Genomic DNA, 20,797 nt, shown 5'->3' with positions numbered 1-20,797 from the left:
AAAGGAGACTGTAACCCCAATCGGTAATTCAACCCCAGAACTGTACAAGGACAAATCTTTGGAGGAAGTAGAAAAAAATAAATGGTATGAATAGGCTCAATATACAGCACCTAAATTAAGACCGACAAATTGCTTATTGTGTGCGCCCTCTCCACTGAAAGAATTAGTGGTAGTACCTAATCTTTATCATTATAGGAACTGTGTTGACTCTAATAAAAACCTATGTTATTTGAGAAGATCAGAAAGGCCTTATTGTCCAGCTGAATTTTTGTCATATTTGCTACTAAACGGCATGATACTAAACAATACCATAACTGCCATCGATAAAAGACAGTACTGTGCAGCCGTCTTCATCGACCTGGCCAAGGCTTCCGACTCTGTCAATCACTGTATTCTTATCCGCAGACTCAACAGCCTTGGTTTCTCAAATGACTGCCTCGCCTGGTTCACCAACTACTTCTCAGATAGAGTTCAGTGTGTCAAATTGGAGCGCCTGTTGTCCGGACCTCTGGCAGTCTCTATGGGGGGGTACCACAGGGTTCAATTCTCGGGCTGACTCTTTTCTCTGTATATATCAACGATGTCGCTCTTGCGACTGGTCATCCCCAAAGCCAACACCTCCTTTGGCTGCCTTTCCTTCCAGTTCTCTGCTGCCAATGACTGGAACGAATTGCAAAAATTGCTGAAGTTGGAGACTTATATCTCCCTCACCAACTGTAAGCATCAGCTATCTGAGCAGCTTACCGATCGCTGCATCTGAACACAGCCCATCTGTAAATAGCACATCCCATCTACCTACCTCATCCCCATATTGATTTTATTAACTTTTTGGATCTTTTGCACACCAGTATTTCTACTTGCACATCACCATCTGCACATCTATTACTCCCGTGTTAATTTGCTAAATTATAATTACTTCACTACTATGACCTATTTATTGCCTTACCTCCTCACGCCATTTGCACACACTATATATATACTTTTTCTATTGTGTTATTGACTGTACGTTTGTTTATTCTATGTGTAACTCTGTGTTGTTGTTTATGTCGGACTGCTTTGCTTTATCTTGGCCAGGTTGCAGTTGTAAATGAGAACTTGTTCTCAACTGTCCTACCTGGTTCAATAAAGGTGAAATAAATAAAATAAAAATATTTGAGTAATCCATATTATCAAAGATTTTACAACTAAACTGGCTGGGGAAAATGGTGTCAAGAATTGGATATACGGGTGGAAGCACAGAAGTTAGAGGCCCCATTTGAGTATCGAATAGATTATAAACAACCATATGAATGTTTTAACATCACAGAAGGACAGCATGAGATGGGGAAGTTTAAAGGCAAATGTGAGACCACATTGCACTTAACTAAGGACACCATTTGAAATGCAGACACTCCAGAAAGGGCTACGTATATAGCATCTGGGAGTTGGGTGGGAAAAGTAATTACTCATGATAATTGTCAAAATCAAACTCCAGCATTACCATTAATTGCACCATATGAAGAACAGACTGTGGTAGTGGCAGATTTCCTCTGGATATGTGGAGGGCAAAAATTAAGGGCAACATTACCAAAAGGATGGACAGGCCTTTGCAAGGGTTAGGTTGATTCAACAGATACTGTCACCGAATTGAATCCTAGTGATACTAAGCAACAAACTTCAAAACATAAGTAGGGAGGGAATATTAATCTGACCACAAAGTTTATTTAGATGCAATAGGACAACCTAGAGGAATCACCAAAGAATACAAAGCAAGAGATGAGATCAAATCAAGATTTGAATCAATATTTCTGTGGATATCAGCAGAATTGTGTTCGTTGTCTGTAGCTTATGCCTGCCCATAGCATAACCCCATCGCCACCATGGGGCACTCTGTTCACAACATTGACATCAGCAAGCCGCACGACACCATACCAGTTACAGTTGAAACCGGGAGTAATCCATGAAGAGCACACTTCTCCAGCGTGACAGTGGCCGTCAAAGGTGAGCATTTTCCCACTGAAGTCGGTTACGACGCTGAACTGCAGTCAAGTCAAGATCCTGGTGAGGACGACGAGCTTCCCTGAGACGGTTACTGACAGTTTGTGCAAAAGTTCTTCAGTTTCAGGCGGTTTGCTGATGTCAACGTTGTGAACAGAGTGCCCAATGGTGGCGGTGGGGTTATGGTATGGGCAATCATAAGCTACAAACAATGAACACAATTACATTTTATCGATGGGAATTTGATTACAAAGAGATACCGTGACAAGATCCTGAGGCCCTTTGTCGTGCCATTCATCCACCGCCATCACCTCTTGTTTCAGCATTATAATGCACGACCCAATGTCGCAAGGATCTGTACACAATTCCTGGATGCTGAAAATGTCCCAGTTCTTCCATGTCCTGCATACTCACCAGAAATGTCACCCATTGAGCATGTATAGGATGCTCTGGATCGACGTGCATGACAGCGTTTTCCAGTTCCAGTCAATATCCAGCAACTTCGCACATTGAGGAGGGCGGGACAACATTCCACAGGCCACAATCAACAGCCTGATCAACTCTTTGCGAAGGAGATGTGTTGTGCTGCACGAGGCAAATGGTGGTCACCCCAGATAGTGACTGGTTTTCTGATCCATGTCCCTATCTTTTTTTTAAGGTATCTGTGACCAACAGATGTATCGTATGTAAAAAAGCTGTCTGATCAGGATGAACAATACCTGGTAAATGGTATGCATTTTGTCAGTATTTTTGCAAAACAACACTGAAGTGTGAGAGGCCTCCAGTTTTTTTGAAATTTTCATACACCTACATGTGTGTGCGTGTTTGTAAACGAGTGTATGAACGTGCGCACGTCAACTTCATAGCATTCGATATTTGCAGACCCCATCGTTTTTTCCATAACCTGGTGTCCCCGTAGAGTTTAGTATAGCTGTCCATCTATAAAGAGTTTGTACACAATGAGAAAAGCACGCTTATCCCTCTCCCTCAGTTGCTTCTGTACAAGATACAGTCTCTTGCGACTTTTGTTTATCTCCCAGGGGGAAATTGGTCATTAAGACCGAATTCTGTCACTTTGAGCTCGTTTCCCCTGATTTTGTTCAGCTCCTTCTGTTGGTAGTGTTTGCGACTTCTTCATCACCCTTGAAATGGAGGATTTTTACCTTGGCTGTGAGTGCCTTGTTCTCCCCTTGGAGCTTGAGAATTTCACTCTGACTAAACTCCAGGCTCCCCCTCAGCCCTGCTAACTCCTCATCCAGCTTTTCAAGTGTTGCATGGATTCCGGCAAGAGCACTAGCCTCTACTTCCACTCTCTACTTTAATGGTAAGTAAGTTGTCCGTGTCTGTAGATGAATCTTTCTTTTTTGAGTGGGTTAGAGTTCTCTTGTTGTGAGGTAGCCAGATCTGTGATGGAGTAGGTTGTTCCTCCATAGCATAAAGCTGAAGGTACAGATGTAGGATCCTACTCTTTTGTTGCTGCAAATTTTCCTGCACAGCAGAAAATGCAAACTTGTAGTGTATTCAAGTTTTAAAAAGGCTTCTAAAATTAGTAATTTCCACTTTGAAAATTCAGACTTGATTTGCCCTAATGAAAAATGTATCAACCCCTACAAAAACTGTTCATTAATTATAATCCACATAATAATTCAAATTTCCTGTTGCTGCAGAATTATTGTCCTGCTGTAGCAAACTGGCTCAAATTACGATCCCACATCCCACATTTCCTTTAGTATCTCGTCAGTATCCAGGTTGGCTCAGAGCTGGATTGAAGTAGTTGTTAAAATCCTGTTTTTTTATTGTCCGGTTTATTGTTGGATATGGTTATTTCAATCGGGAAAAAATGATAGTTTTCGGTGTCTAGCAGCATGCCGCCATCTTGCATTTATCCTCTTGCTGAGAACTAGGCAAGGTAGATGAAGTCTATTCGATACAGTTACATATCGCAATATTATTTTGGACGATATATTGTATCGTTTTGACAATATCGCAATATAATTTTTGCGCTAGTTGGCTGTACCTGCACCAAAACTCATTTTCTGATGGCTCTCTCTTGTCCCTCTGCAGCAGACATATTGTGAGCAATATGTTTGGAACATCGAAGGACAATAAAATCCCAGTACCGAATTACAATACATATAGAATCGTGAGAAACGCAATACATATCGTATCGGCACCTAAGTATCAAGATAGTATCATATTGTAAGGTTCCTGGCAATTCCTAGCCCTACCATTTGAGGGCCATTCAGTTTCACTCATTGGTGTACAAGCTCAGTCCACCTACAGAGTGCTGCAGAGACTTAGTCTTAGCCAATGATAGATAGTTGGAGAGGGAGCTATAATTTGAGTGAGGTTCTTTCCCTCTGCTGTATATGGTACACCATGGACAGTTTCTTCCCCTTTGTAAAATCATGTAAGATTGGGGAGCTACTTGGAAGTCTCTCTGGCCCGGCGTCCCAAATCTATATCCTTTCCCCCAAAAGGGTGCACTCCCACACACACTTAAAAAAAAAAATGTTTATGTAAGCATGGCCTAGAGGGAGGTTACCCCATATATTTTTTACATCAGTCATTTCCTTTTAAGTCAATGATGGGAGTGAACAAGTGCATACTTAGGGCAGAACAGTAGAACCGGGAACTAGCATAGGTGTAATGAGGTAAGGTGATGGGATGAGATGCAGGGAATTTGTGTTGGACAATAGAAAAGGGCTTCTGCTTCCACATATAAGACATAAATACATAGAATCTAACCGTACAACATAAACAGAAAAACACACTCCCCCTCCCCACCCACACAACAAGGTAATTCGTTAATCAGGGTGCAAGGGGCAAGTCTCTCGCTCTCTTTCTGGAGTAGGGTTAATAAATAAAACATAATAAAACACAGATTTAGAGCAGGATGGTGTTACACCACTTACCATACTGCCTTTAACTCCATCACAGTTACACCTGGACTTTCCAGTGCAGCTACATGCCTGGGGACAAACAGGACAACAGTCAGTTTCACACACCGACACCCAACTCACTAAGTTGGCCTGAATTTAACATGGAATGGCAGCCCTCTGGGTAAAACACTAATGTAACATACAGATGACGCTGATATAACCTTAGTTACATTCATTTTTCCCAGTGGAGAAGACTTTTAAATATCACTGGAAGTGCTAAAGCCTTTAAAGTGTTTGGAAGTGTACTGGTTACACTGGTGACTAGTCTATGTTTACTCTGTATTTTAGAAAATCCTCTCACACATCCTTTAACAAGTATCTCCAACAGAACTATTGAGCAGACAGAAATGCAAAGCATTCCTCGCCAAACACCCCCGGCGCACACCCCAAGTCCCCACAGCTTTGCATACTGCATAATATTCTGTCAATTGTCTTCCACTACTTGGCCTGGAGGAGCAAGTCATTGTGTGTGTGTTTGAGCTGATTATACGCAGCTCTGGAAAGAACAACCAATCTTCACAATGCCTGGAGAGACATTTAACCAATCAACTTGTTATAATTATCCTATATTGTGAAATAATCCTATATTCGACATCTTGAACACTCACATTGAGTCAATAATAGTCTCAGAACAAGTTGTACGTACAAACCCACCCAGAAACCTCAGCGGTTCTGATCTGCCATGCTCAGGATGCCATGTCGACCTGAAACGTGTCATATCCCAGACATTCTTATCTCAGGCGAGTACCTTCCTGAAGTAGGTCAGACACAACAAGAAGGCATGATAATCTTATATCAAGTTAGAGCTGCTGGTTTGATTTGCCTTGTTTTTCCCTCGTTTTCTAGAATCTCCCTTTGTTGGCTGACTGTTGCGTGTTCCTAATGAATAAGATCGTATGTGCAGGAAGAGGGAAAGAGATATGTGGGGAGATGAAATAGACACTCTGTCCGCAAGGGTTGTTTGGGTTTCTGACGGCATGCAACACAAATGGAGCAGGGGTGGTGGGGGGCTGGGTGGATGGAGCAGGGGTGGTGGGGGGCTGGGTGGATGGAGCAGGGGTGGTGGGGGGCTGGGTGGATGGAGCAGGGGTGGTGGGGGGCTGGGTGGATGGAGCAGGGGCGAACTGAGTGATTTAGAGGCTCCAGGCAGAGGCCTGTCTGAGCCCCCCTCCCTCCCCTTGTGCGTGCACCATTTTTTAAGTGGGTTTTATAATAAAGACATGTCATTTAACTGTCAAAATGTATTACAGTTTAATGTGGCAAGAACACAACCAGTCATGATGTTTTCATCTGATTGTCAAACACTTCTCTTCAAAAAGTAGGTACCCTTCGCACGTTCATCCAAAATAATTCCAGCATTCGAACATTGCACTATGCACCCGGCAACTTGCCTTCAATTCGCAAGTGGCTGAAACTATCTCACCGGAGAAAGCATCCCAGTGAGCGAAACAGCTGCCCATGTATGTGATGCTGTCTGGGCAAAAAGAGTATTACATGCCATACTCTTTTTTTTTGCCAGACAGCGACACATACATATTGTTTGCCTCTGCCTCGAAGAGGATGGCAGTATTATCAGCAGCATCTGTCTTTTTACTAAAGAAATTACTTAACTTAGGTAATATTCTGTTAACATTTAAAATTATTTCTTTCTCTTTTCTCTGCCCTGCTCTGAAAATGCTTCATTGCTGCAGCTTAATTTCGATGAATGTCACGTTTGCAATCATATCGTGTCAAACAATGCAAAGGAACTCTGTAAGGGTGAAATAGTCCATTATTATGAACTAGTCCGTGGGTGATTAATGACAGTTGTTTCTACTATTATGAGAAAAACTTGGATTATATTAAAATTGATATGAAATATAAGATTTGTATATGTATGGAAATAAATTATTGATCTATTATTACATGTGGCCTTATTGACCTGGGCACAGTGGCCTGGCAAAAAAACTGCTCCCTCCCCATTTCCATTGCAACTTTGAAGCTACCCGCAGATTTTTCTGCTCCTTCAGCGGAGCCTCAAGCAACAACAACAAAAAGATACTAATATATATTTTTTTTATTAAGCCCAGTTCACGAGGCCCCTTGATGATGTGAGGCTTGAGGCAATAGCCTCTTCTGCCTAATTGTAAGTCTGCCACCAGGGGGAGACAATGAGACAGACAGGCTCAGTAATCTGACCACACAAACCTTTACACAAACCTTTACACAAACCTTTACACAAACCTTTACACAAACACACCCACACCTGAGCCGGCCAACGCTAGCAGCCATTCACTCCAGCCCACCCAAAGTGGGTTCAAATATAGGTATCAAATTGTATTAGTCACATGCACCGAATACAACAAGTGTACAGTGAAATGCTTACTTACCCCTAACCAACAATGCAGTTACAAAAAATACAGGTGAGAGTAAGAGATAAAAGTAACAAGTAATTGAAGAGCAGCAGTGAAATAACAATAGCGAGACTATTTACAGGGGGGGGGGGTACCGATACAGAGTCAATGTGCGGGGGCACCAGTTATTTGAGGTAGTATGTATATGTAGGTAGAGTTATTAAAGTGACTATGCATGGATGACAACAGAGAGTAGCAGTGGTGTAACGAGGGGGTGAGGGGGACACTGCAAATCGTCTGGGTAGCAATTTGACTAGATGTTCAGGAGTCGTATGGCTTGGTGGTAGAAGCTGTTTAGAAGCCTCTCGGACCAAGACTTGGCGCTCCGGTACCACTTGCCGTGCAGTGGCAGAGAGAACAGTCTATGACTAGGGTGGCTGGAGTCTTTGACAATTTTTAGGCCCTTCCTCTGACACCGCCTGGTATAGAGGTCCTGGATGGCAGGAAGCTTGGCCCCAGTGATGTACTGGGCATTTCACATTACCCTCTGTAGTGCCTTGCGGTCGGTGGATGAGCAGTTGCCATACCAGGCAGTGATGCAACCAGTCAGGATGCTCTCAATGGTGCAGCTGTAGAACCTTTTGAGGATCTGAGGACCCATGCCAAATATTTTCAGTCTCCTGAGGGGGACTGTGGCACTCTCAAGAGATGGACAAGATTAGAAAACACTGTATTCTCCAAGAATACCAGAGAACAGAAAACACTTTTCAAACCCATGGTGGCGGAACATCAAAGACTGTATAAAATGCAACGGATTCCAAAACAAGGAGATACGCTGTATGTCAGAGTTCACAGATTGGCAAGCCAGCATGCTGGTGACAGCTGGTCTGTCGTTTTCAGATCTCTCCCCACCCCCGCCTCACCTCTGTAAGAATCAACTTCCTCAACCTCGGTGCTTACTATGTTACCCATCAACCTCTCTCACCCCTTCCTTCACCTCTCCCACTTCTCTCACCCACTTTCAACCTCTCCATCTGCAAGCACATACTTGCTGTGGCTAACACTTTTCTCATGTCCTGTTCTTGTCTCACACATACCTGAACCTGACCCTATTTAATTCTAATCGGGCGGCATCGAAGCATTCACGGTGGCAAGCTTGCATACTTGAAGCAGGTCCAAGTCGTGAGCCTCGATGAATAGAAAATATTCACTACAACACCTTGCTTTGTCTCTGTCTCTGCAGGGCATGCCTGATCTGGTATGGACCTGTCCCCCTCATTGAATTTACTTCGTCACCATGGCCTTTTTTGCTTTTACCCCCCTTATCTCACCTCATTTGCTCACATTGTATATAGACTTATTTTTCTACTGTATTATTGACTGTATATTTGTTTTACTCCATGTGTAACTCTGTGTTGTTGTATGTGTCGAACTGCTTTGCTTTATCTTGGCTAGGTCGCAATTGTAAATGAGAACTTGTTCCTGTACCTGGTTAAATAAAGGTGAAATGAATAAAATAAAAATCAAATCAAATAAATGGTGGCAGTAGACAGCCCTCTGGTCCACACACAGAGCTTGGGTCTATGCAGTCTCACCGGGGAGCTCTATGCATAGACATATAATATAGTCATTGAATTTCTATGGCTCTGTTCGTCTGAGAGAGTGATCGAACCATCCTATAATGCCCGGTGCTGTCCACTAATGCTTATCTGAGCTGATCAAACAGAACAGCTACACACTGTCACACTTAAGACTAGCTGTAGTGTGAGCGCATGGTTCCCTGACTCTAGAGTTTCAAACAGCAATTCTTCTTCTTCTGTTAAATCTTTACTGCCTCCTTCAAGAAGGCAGGCAAGCAGCATGCCTCCCTACTGAGAGAGCAGGATGGAAGACAGGCCCACTGGCCTTTTCTAATGTGACAATGTGTTGTTGTTATTGTAGCAACCTTAATCCAACACCTAGTGACCTAGTCAAGAGATTCGGAACTGTTGTTGGTTTATCAGCTAAGGTTGATATTCGCTGGACTCGGTGTAACGACTGTCTTCGGGTGAAAGAGAGGAGGACCAAGATGCAGCGTGAATATCATCCATATTTAATGGGAAAATACTTAAACACCGAACAAAACAACAAACCGACAAAAAAAGGAACGAAGACAATAGAGTCCCGTAACGTGAACACAAAACACTGGTACACTGAAACAGGAACAATCACCCACAAACAAACAGTGAAAACAGGCAACCTTAATATGGTTCCCAATCAGAGACAATGACAAACACCTGCCACTGATTGAGAACCATATTATGCCAAACAACAAACCCAACATAGAAACACAAAACATAGAATGCCCACCCAGCTCACGTCCTGACCAACTAAACAAAGACTAAACAAAGGAAATAAGGTCAGGAACGTGACACTCGGGTTCAAGTCAATGTTGGGGCAACCCCCCCAAATTTGTTACATTATGATCAAGGGGTAGAGCAGGAGTGAGTTTCCCAGAAGCCTTGTAGTGAACTCAGCACATTGTCTCTCTTGACAAACCACCCACACAGCAGCGAGAGAGGGATAACTATAAAAAGGATATTTGATTGTAAATCTTCTGCGATGAACACAATTCATCAAATGTTGCTATTCTGCTAGTGGAACAGGTCTGGGTCGTCCACAGAAATAGCGATGATCACAATCGCTACAAGGTTTTCGGGAAACTCACCCCAGGTCAGTAAAGCAGTGATGGGCAACAAGGGATCGACTCTGTTCCCAGTGGGTGATTCCCAGCGGGCAAAACTGTTTGAAATTATGGGATAATTTCAGTTTGCCCAGATATGTGGCACATGGAGATGTGTGAAACTTACTCCTCAGCCTTAAGTATCTACATTTGCACCATTCAATTGCTAGCTTTTCAGAAGGGCGACTGGTAGAGATGCTTGAGGGAGGACGGTCAGGTATGTTTGTGAAGCAGAGGTCCAGGGTTACACACAAATACACCCTGAGAGGTTGGAAGCAGTGGGTCAGCCGCAGTTCAGCGCCACCAGAGCAATTGTAGGGGGTTTAAGTGCCTTGCACAAGGAAACAACAGCAAGCAAAGGTGTCTAGGATGCAAGCAACTCTCCAGTTGCCAGGTCACTCATCATCAGATTTAAACCAGCAACCCTCCTTCTCTAACCACTATGCTACTTGTGTTAGGCCTCACGCATGCCTAAGGAGTACCCAACTAAGCAGAAACGAGAATGAGCTGAGAAGAGGCCACATACCACAGCAGTTTTGTCCCAGAGTTCCTGAGCACCTCTCTTGTGTGTGTGACTGGGATTTAAGCCAATACCACCATAATCCCTGAGGACTAATGTAGGGGGTGAAGGGGTTGGTGGGGGTCCCCATGCAACGGATTGTCTGCAGTGCCGGGAACAGCACCCTCTGACCGCCCGTTTCCCCCCCCGCCCCCCCGCCTATCTCCACCATCCCCCACCGATGGGTGACTTCCTGGCGGCTCAGCATGCCTGTGGCTCTCTCTCATTTTGCTCGGGGTGTGAAACCACTCGGAAGACAAACGGGGTCGGGATCCAAGCTGCCCATCTAAAGCCCCCGGGGAGCGACAATGGTGGAGCTCTGGGGGCTTTGGTCTGAATAGGGGGGGGCACTCTGAAACAACAGAGTAGCAGCACAAAGGGCTGAATAGGAAGACTAAAACAACAGGGGCTGTGGCCTGTGGGACTGACCAGGACCTGAGCTCTCTCTCTGTCTGTATGTCTGTCTGGAACAGAGCTCTGTCTGTCTGTTGTCATTTGTCTGTCTGTCCATCCGTCACCACTGCAAATCAACACTGGCCAAGGACACTGATACGCCTATATGTGGCTGTGGAGACTCAACTCGTTCATTACATATAAATCAAATGTAGGTGCTACCATATCAAACCATTTGGATGCACCTAAGACTTTCTGACTAAAGAGGTTCATGCCCACAGTAGTAAACTCAATGTATAGCCTGGTCCATGACAAAAGAGGACATATCTGTGCAGAAACTACTGTAAACCTCACAAACAGAGCATCATGGGGGTTGTATGTGTTGAGACCGAGCACATTCTAGATAAATGGTTGAACTGATTCCTGTCTCCCGTCTGATCATCACTGAATTGTTATAAAGACGTGGTTATGAAACCCACGAGACATAATAACAGATTGGCGACGAATAAGTCTGAACCTACGTGAACTTTTCTGTTCGGAAGAAGTCGGTTTTTACAAGTTTAAAACAGCTATTTTCAGTGATGAAACAAGACTGTAACTACCAATTGAATACCACAAAAAAAGGGTAAAAAAATAAAAACATGTTATTCTTCGTGAGGCAGTCTAGGCTAATATTAGCACAGTGTATTGCTAGCAGAGGCAAGTGCATAGTCGAGCTAGCTAGAGTTAGCATCGTCATGGATGGCAGAAAGGGATTTGAGACGGACATCGGAGCGGGAAAACAATGTGATGGAATATACAGTGAATAAAGGAAAGGACAAGTTTGAAGAAACACTTTTGAATTAAAAGCTGCTAAATCAGCGAAATTCAGGATAAAACATCAGTCAGTGAAGTGAATGAAGATCACTTGACTGAAGAAAATATTATCACGGCTGAACAGAACGTTGCCATGGTTGAAGACAATTATGAGGTGAGTAACAAACAGGAGCCAATTGAGAAACAAAACGTCTGGAAGTGTTATAAATATTGGACAGTTTGATGAAAGTGTTGAGCAATGGAGCTCATACAGAACGGTTTGAATATTTTGTTCTTGAAAATGGCATTGATCAGGACAAAATTGTGCCAAAAATGTTTTGTGTAATGCGGCCAAGCACATTTAATTTTACTACACAGCCTGCTACAGCCAGACAGGGCAGGTAACAAGACGTATGGGGATATTGTGTCAATACTGAAAGGACTACTTACATTTTTTAAAAAAGAGGCGGATCCTTAAGAGGTTTTAAGAACTGGGTATATGTCAACCTGGCTGCTCTTCTTACGTACATTGTTGACATGACAAGGACAGTTAGTGAAGATGGCTAAATCGCATTCAGATCTGGTGACCAGAAACAACAGGCAATAGTAATGCAGTAGTAACTATGTCGACACAATGAATGTGTCACAGCAGCAGAGGCAGGCACATGCTGGTAAGGGGGACATTTTGAAGTAGTGTATGTTGTGACTTGACAGGCTGTAGGGAACCCATCCAACAACCGTCCAACAACCATCTTACTCACAGGCAGTCCAGTAACCCCAGCACGGCCGACATCACCCTGTCAGAGATGAAGAAGAGAAGAGAAAAGAAAAAGCGAAGAAGTCTTAACAACAGAACATACATGGCAATGTGAGGAGGCATTGGAGTGGGTGAGCAAACAGGTGTACAAAGCTAAGAGGGTATAGGAGTGAGAGTCAGGTACACAGACAATGACTGTAGGATGATTGATTATGTGGATGCATAGGGCATTTTCATTTTTATTTTGTATGCAGACATGGGTTGGGCACCTAAAAGGTTTACAATCAATCCATCCACCCATCATCAATCAATAAATCAATCAATAATCAAATAAGATGAATATTTTGCGTAAAAGATGCAAACATGTACAGGTGGGAAATCATGTACAGGTGGACACACAAATGAAAGACACTGTATGGAGGGGTGATGGTTGTGAAAGGCCACTTACAGGTATACCAGAGTACTGGATGAACTGAACGGTGGGGTCCCCTGGCACCCCTTTGATCCATGGGAAACCGTGCAGTCATCAATAGAAATGTCAACAACACAATACAGTATATTTGTTCCTTCCACACTGTCTGCATCTGGGTCTTCCATAAAACGTGATACTATTCAATATAATCCACACAAAAATCCACATTTCCTGTTGCTGCAGGATTATTTTCTGTAATTGTGTTGGCTCTTCAATATTAGTCTGGTCCCAGATCTGTTTGTGCTGCATAGCCGATTCATGTTGGGACATTGGCAAAACATAGGAATTGGCAAGTCAACACAAACTGATCTGGTACCAGGTTACTTCGATATGCCACGTCGCTCAGATTATCTAGCCATCTAGCTACCCTGATCCTTCATGTTCTGGCTTCTCAAGAAATGCAGAGTGATATAGCCCCTCTCTGTGTCCCCTACACCAGCCACATACCGTACAGTTCTGTATTGTACTCACCGCTCCCCCATCAGGCCCGTTCAGACCATGTATTCCAGGGAAACCAGCGTCCCCTCTGGTCCCGTTACAGCCATCAAGCCCTGGTAGACTAGGAACACCCCCCGGCCCTAGGTGACCCTGGAACACACATACACAGACACACACACACACACACACGCACACATGCACACACATGCACACACATTAGGCCATTTATCATTGGTCATTCCCACTATCCAGTGTTTTTTCTTTCCCCAGGAAATATCACTTCTTATACCATAGCGTTGTTGAACAATAGTTTCTGATTGGCTTGAAGGGCATTCTAGAGTGTGCATTATTTCCCTATAATACACTGTATTTGTGCATGGTTAAAATTCAATGGCTATAGTTCTTACATGTTCTATGTTTGAGCTGCTTTTGAAACCAAAGGTCGAATTGAAAATATTATTGGCACTGTTGAACTTGAATTTCATAATAGCAAGCTAGGACTGATTGTTTTAGTTAGCTAGACTAGCAAGTCTGTTTGCTTGGTTACCTAGGCAACCACTGTTGCTATCTAGTAAACTTGCTAGCTATTTCAGAGGATGTTGAACACATTTCTACCTGCAAATGAACACATTTCTAGCTGTACATTTGTTAAGTTATAGCCATGGTATAAAATGTATAATCAACTCGGGGCTCTAGGCATTTTCTGGAAAATAATACAACTCTGTGGCACGTTAGTTTCACTTTGCTAGCTGTCGTGGAACACACCTTCTACATCGTTCATTATTATCCAGAGAACGCATAGCCCCTCAGTGTAAAATGTGGATTCCAAAAGACTTTAAATATAAGGTGTCATTTCCCATAAAACACAAAGATATGGATCTTTATGCATTTCGTTTTCAGTGCATGTTGGCATTTTTGCCTTGACCCCTGGTGCTATTTGTCAACTACTAACATAAATATAAACTATAAGATAATAAAATATTTCTTCACTATTTTATAATCCTAAAAAACATATCTCTCATCAATATTTTTCTCATGATTATTGTATTTATTATTATTGTATTAATGATGTTCTGTGTGTCTCTGATATCAATATCCACCCTGTTAGTTTGTAGTAATTCTCCTTTAAGAAAACAACCCCTTCCCACAATGACATTATGTTCAGGTAGTGTCATTACTTTGTTGGTGGGAAAACGGTAATGAGGGGATGCTAATGTCAAAGTGAAGTCAAAACTTGCAAATTTGAGTCACATCTGGGATCATTTTAGCATTTCATGATGTTAGTCTGTTTGTCTCACTCATAAATGTCCACCCCGTTAGGCTAAATTACAGAGAACATTTAGGAACTGTCAAAATGTTAAAAGACTATTGATATATAAATGAACTCTTCTTTCAGTGTTTACCATGCTTACCATTATGCTAGCTCAATCGAAATCACCCACAGCGCTATGGCTAATTTAGGCTCCAAATGTTCACCCTGTTAGGTTGCACACTGTTAGAATTATGCAACTAACATAATAACATTTTTCTGAAAGTCAAACTTGTCCTTTTTATGATATACTAAAGAAATTAAACATATACAGTACCAGTCAAAAGTTTGGACACACCTACTCATTCCAGGGTTTTTCTTTATTTTTACTATTTTCTACATTGTAGAATAATAGTGAAATGATATATATTGAATCATGTAGTAACCAAAAAAGTGTTAAACAAATAAAAATAGATTTTAGATTTTAGATTCTTCAAAGTAGCCACCCTTTGCCTTGATGACAGCTTTGCACACTCTTGTTTTGTAAACGCCATATGCCACAATACAAAATTAGTCGAAAAGATAGGCACCACATAGATTTGCTGTGCTTAGGTTTCCCATTAAAATGGGTTTTAAACATACAACTGGATCTATACAAACTTATTCTGTATTACAAACCATATCGTTTAAGGACTGCAGATAATCTTAGTGCCACTAAGTGGTGCTTATGGGTCTCTTCGCCAGTGAATGAGCACAAGTCCTACTGGGGTGGTGAAATATTGTACCTGGGGTAGTAACGAATTCCTAGCCCAGAGTCTCAATACTGAACCTGTAGTCATGACTAGTACAGGTGATATGGAATCTATGATGCCCAAGAGGTGAGGCTGTGGAGCACGCAGCACACTGACTGTCTGTATCTAGAGTGATCTATGAACAACAGTGACAAGACTGAGCCTGTGCCTCACCAGATGTCGACTGTAGATAACAGCCACTGTAAAACAAATACACACGACAGGGGGAATGGTTCTCACAGAAAATGTACCACACTCTTACACTGTGAACACAAGCCACCCTCACACCAGCACACTAGCCAGGTCCTCTTCTCACCGCACACACGTACACACAAACACACACACTGACGACCACATCAACACATCCTCTAATTTGAGCATTCTACTTTTTTTCTACATTCTACCAAACCTCCATTTATGATCTATTAATTGGCGAAACCACAGACTCAGTGTTGGTATTTTGACAGATTGATTGACACAATATTTCCCTGAGAATGCAAATTCATGACTAGTTTCAGCTGTTGTCTTTGTATTGTAATACTGACTGTATTTACATTTACATTTTAGTCATTTAGCAGACGCTCTTATCCAGAGCGACTTACACAGGAACAATTAGGGTTAAGTGCCTTGCTCAAGAGCACAGACAGATTTTTCTTTTCATCCAGTCGGCTCAGGGATTCAAAAAACCTTTAGGATACTGGCACAACGCGTCTAACCGCTAGGCTATTTGCTGCTTCCATAACACCCCTCCCTCAACCCACCCCCTGTCTGTCACGCATATAGGCTATATTTTTGAGGAGCTAAATACGCACTTTAGGATTCTGCTATCCATCTTTAAACTGAATAGAGATCAATGCTTTATTTGTCATATATGGTTATAATGATCAAAGCATTGTGTAAAGCCAGTGATGGAGGGATATCGCTCCAGGGCGGTCACAGATAGAGTTGAAGTCAGAAGTTTACATACACCTTAGCCAAATACATTTAATACTCAGTTTTTCACAATTCCTGACATTTAATCCTAGTAAAAAGTCCCTGTCTTAGGTCAGTTAGGATCACCACTTTATTTTAAGAATGTGAAATGTTAGAATAATAGTAGAGAGAAATATTTATTTCAGCTTTATTTCTTTCATCACATTCTCAGTTGGTCAGAAGTTGACATACACTCAATTAGTATTTGATAGAATTGCCTTTAAATTGTTAAAATTGGGTCAAACGTTTCAGGTAGCCTTCCACAAGCTTCCCACAATAAATTGGGTGAATTTTGGCCCATTCCTCCTGACAGAGCTGGTGTAACTGAGTCAGGTTTGAATGCCTCTTTGCTCGCACACGCTTCTTCAGTTCTGCCCACAAATGTTCAATGGGATTGAGGTCAGGGTTTGTGATGGTCACACCAATACATTGACTTTGTTGTCCTTAACATTTAAGTCATTTAGCAGACGCTCTTATCCAGAGCGACTTACAAATTGGAAAGTTCATACATATTCATCCTGGTACCCCCGTGGGAATTGAACCCACAACCCTGGCGTTGCAAGCGCCATGCTCTACCAACTGAGCTACACGGGACCAAGCCATTTCGCCACAACTTTGGAAGCATGCTTGGGGTCATTGTCTATTTGGAAGAGCCATTTGCGACCAAGCTTTAACTTCCTGACTGATGTCTTGAGATGTTGCTTCAATATATCCACATAATTTTCCTACCTCATGATGCCATCTATTTTGTGAAGTACACTAGTCCCTCCTGCAGCAAAGCACCCCCAAAACATGATGTTGCCACCCCCGTGGTTCACGGTTGGGATGGTGTTCTTTGGCTTGCAAGGCTCCCTCTTTTTCCTCCAATCATGACGATGGTCATTATGGTCAAACAGTTATATTTTTGTTTCATCAGACCAGAGGACATTTCTCCCAAAATTATCTTTGTCCCCATGTGCATTTACAAATGGTAGTCTGGCTTTTTTATGGTGGTTTTGGAGCAGTGGCTTCTTCCTTGATGAGCGGACTTTCAGGTTATGTCGATATAGGACTCATTTTACTGTGGATATAGATACTTTTGTACCTGTTTCCTCCAGCATCTTTACGAGGTCCTTTGCTGTTGTTCTGGGATTAATTTGCACTTTTCGCACCACAGTACGTTCATCTCTAGGAGACAGAACGCGTCTCCTTCCTGAGCGGTATGCCGGCTGTGTGGTCCCATGGTGTTTATACTTGCTTACTATTGTTTGTACAGATGAACGTGGTACCTTCAGGCATTTAAATTGCTCCCAAGGATGAACCAGACTTTTTTTCTGAGGTCTTGGCTGATTTCTTTAGATTTTCCCATGATGTCAAGCAAAGAGGCACTGAGTTTGAAGGTAGACCTTGATATACATCCACAGGTACACCTCCAATTGACTCAAATGATGTCAATTAGCCTATCAGAAGCTTCTAAAGCCATGACATCATTTTCTGTAATTTTCCAAGCTGTTTAAAGGCAGAGTCAACATAGTGTATGTAAACTTCTGACACACTGGAATTGTGATACAGTTAATGATATGTGAAATCATCTGTCTGTAAACAATTTTTGGAAAAATGACTTGTGTCATGCACAAAGTAGATGTCCTAGCCGACTTGCCAAAACTATAGTTGGTTAACAAGAAATTTGTGGAGTCGTTGAAAAACTAGTTTTAATGACTCCAACCTAAGTGTATGTAAACTTCCAACTTCAACTGTATACCTTCTCCACTGAGCTTGCTATTAAGTCCAGGACTAGACTTAATCTGTGTCCGGAAACCATTCCTTAACCTTCCACCAAGCCTTGCCTGAAGCACTTGCCCAAACCAATTGACTTGACCAACAAACTTTGAAAACAATAAAAACTATTTCAACATTAGTACCAACATCCATAATACGTTAGAGATGCCCCGTACAGTTCTTCAGCAAGAGACTGCTTAAAAATTAAGAAAACAAAGCCAACTTGTTGAAAGTGCCACATATGCATGCATACATTCTTGATATTCTTCATCCCTCATGCATACATCCTGCATGCATACATCCTTCAACAGAAATTAAACCCATGATCCTTGGCATTGCAAGCACCATGCTTTACCAACTGAGCCACACAGGACACCTACTAGTTTATAAAGATAAACTACAGACATCAAACCACTACACAGCAAACAATTTCTGGTTACCACTGCATTCCCAAAATGTTAATAGAGATGTCTTGAGAAAGTTAAGAATTATCTAAAAGTCCCCCGAACGTTTGACAAAGGTTCCCAGGGATGTTCCCATGACATAGCTTTAACATTTTCTGTTTTTATTTTGTATTTTTCTGTACAAAAACATATTAAATGTGCAAAACAAACATTATTGGAACATTTTCACCAAACATTATTATAACCGTTATGGTATGCCCCTCTACAAAAGTTTAGTAAATCATGTTGTCCAAGGACATTTAACACCATTCATGGGATGTTGTCATGCTCAAATTAGCTGGAAGCCAAATTGTGTCTCCATTGAACTGTTTATTTATTTTGGGCGGAGGGTAGATCAGCTTCAAAATTGCAGATAGAATTTACAAACTATCAATTTAATTGTTTGCATAATTTCTAATCCCCCTGATTTTATATTTTTTCTCTATACTTTTTCCCCCCTACCCTACCATCCCTAACCTAATTGGAGAAAACAATACTGCTACTGCTTCTTACTGCTATTTTGCTCACATTAACGGTACCTGTAGTTAAATAATTATACATATATTACTAATTTCCTCTTTCTTCAAGTGCTGGATTTTCACCCACAGCTGCCAATCCACCATTCATTCTTAACTCCAAACCTCTGATGTCCACAGATTAACCCATCTTTCCCCAGTATAATGTCATTTTGCCATTTCCTTTTGCAATTACATCCCTCCATTTTACTGTGATGTCTTACGAGGGTCCAGAACCTCCCTGAATGTAAAATGTATACCGATATTGCCCTAAAAATAAATACTTTACCCGAAAGTATAATGATATATGAACCCTGATATTATGACATAACAACCATTCCTGGACCTGACTCCAAAAGCGAGCCACCGATGGACAATACCAAAAAATATGTTCTATTGATTTTGTTTCCTCGTGGCAGAGTCTACACAAGGCTGACTGTTCAATGCCCTATATACTGAGCATTCTTTTTGTAGCAATGTGTTTTATATATTAGCTTAAATTGAAACAAATGGATTACATGACATTGCTCTCCTGAAAAGCCACTGAGTAAGCAGGCCTTTGATCCAGCCCTGCAGTAACAGGTGTGCTAAAAAAAAAAGTACCAATTAATCATGGTCTCCTGTCAGGACCACTGTTAACTGTGTGTTACTGCAGGGCTGGATAAAAGGCCAGCACACCCAGTGGCTCACAAGGAGTACAGTTGGTGAACCCTGTTCTAAAGGCATCCAACAGATTTTTGGTAAAGATTTGCAACGGAAAGCAGGGTTCTCCAAATGCGTCTCTGCATGGTTGCGTAATATTACACATGTTGGGCTGCACATTTTTACACGTTTTTGCGACTCAACTGTGCAGGACAGCCATTTTGTGAAGATAATTGCGTTCTTGAGTTGTATACTTAACTCAACCACATTGTGTTGCAGGATCTTATCCACACTCAATGAAAGCTTGAGTCCACACATACATAATCCAGTGCTGCCCAGCCCTCTTCCTGAAGATCTACTGTCCTGTAGGTTTTCAGTTCAACCCTAATTGAGAACACTGCATTAGCTACTCACCAAGACATTGGTAGCTCACCAAGACATAGGCAGCTCTGCTCTAATCCATAGACCCCTCAAACTCAACTCTGGACCTCGAAGCCAGGTCCACTGCTTGTTTTAATTGTTCAAATGTTAATTGTTGTTTTTAAATCTGAGTCACATTGAGATTGACTTTGTAATTTAAACCTAACCTAACCTATGACCTTATGTATTACTGCCCCCCAATTGCAAGACACATCCCAGTGGCATGCCAAAAAAACACACAAAAAATGATCTGTACATGCTTTCTGTCCCTAACTAAATAAAAACGAGCAAATCTGGTCTCAACTGAAACTAAACTGTATTTAAAATAAACTAATCGAAATAAAATCTAATATAAAAACACACAACTATATTAACCTTGGTCTGGGAATAGTTTTTCAGCAAATGTATTTTAAGTACACAGCTAAGGGATGGGCCTGGGGAAATGTGTGCGTGTGTGAATGTGTGTGTGGATGCGTGTGTGCGTGCGTGCGTGCGCGTGCGTGCGTATGTGTGTGTGTGCATTGGCGCCTCTGTTGGAGCTGGCTGAATCTACAGGCATGCAAAAAAGATCGGACCATTTCCATTCTACCATATTAAAATTGTCATTAAATGTAATCTT

At 42.0% G+C, this 20,797-nt stretch overlaps 1 long non-coding RNA gene across 1 annotated transcript in view; it reads right to left on the bottom strand.

Annotated features, from left to right (window-relative positions):
• The window catches only part of LOC129821711 (uncharacterized), a 31,261-nt gene that overhangs the window by 9,633 nt on the left and 831 nt on the right, over positions 1-20,797 (bottom strand). The window contains exons 2-4 of the long non-coding RNA XR_008754396.1: positions 13,422-13,538; positions 12,483-12,518; positions 4,893-4,949 (exon numbers count right to left, since the gene is read on the bottom strand). This is a non-coding gene — a long non-coding RNA (uncharacterized LOC129821711). The remainder of the gene's footprint in view (positions 1-4,892; positions 4,950-12,482; positions 12,519-13,421; positions 13,539-20,797) is intronic.

Source organism: Salvelinus fontinalis, chromosome 24, assembly GCF_029448725.1.
Source record: "Salvelinus fontinalis isolate EN_2023a chromosome 24, ASM2944872v1, whole genome shotgun sequence".
NCBI lineage: Eukaryota > Metazoa > Chordata > Actinopteri > Salmoniformes > Salmonidae > Salvelinus > Salvelinus fontinalis.
The sequence above is the reverse complement of the archived record's forward strand: the minus strand, read 5'-3'. Positions and strand labels throughout refer to the sequence as shown.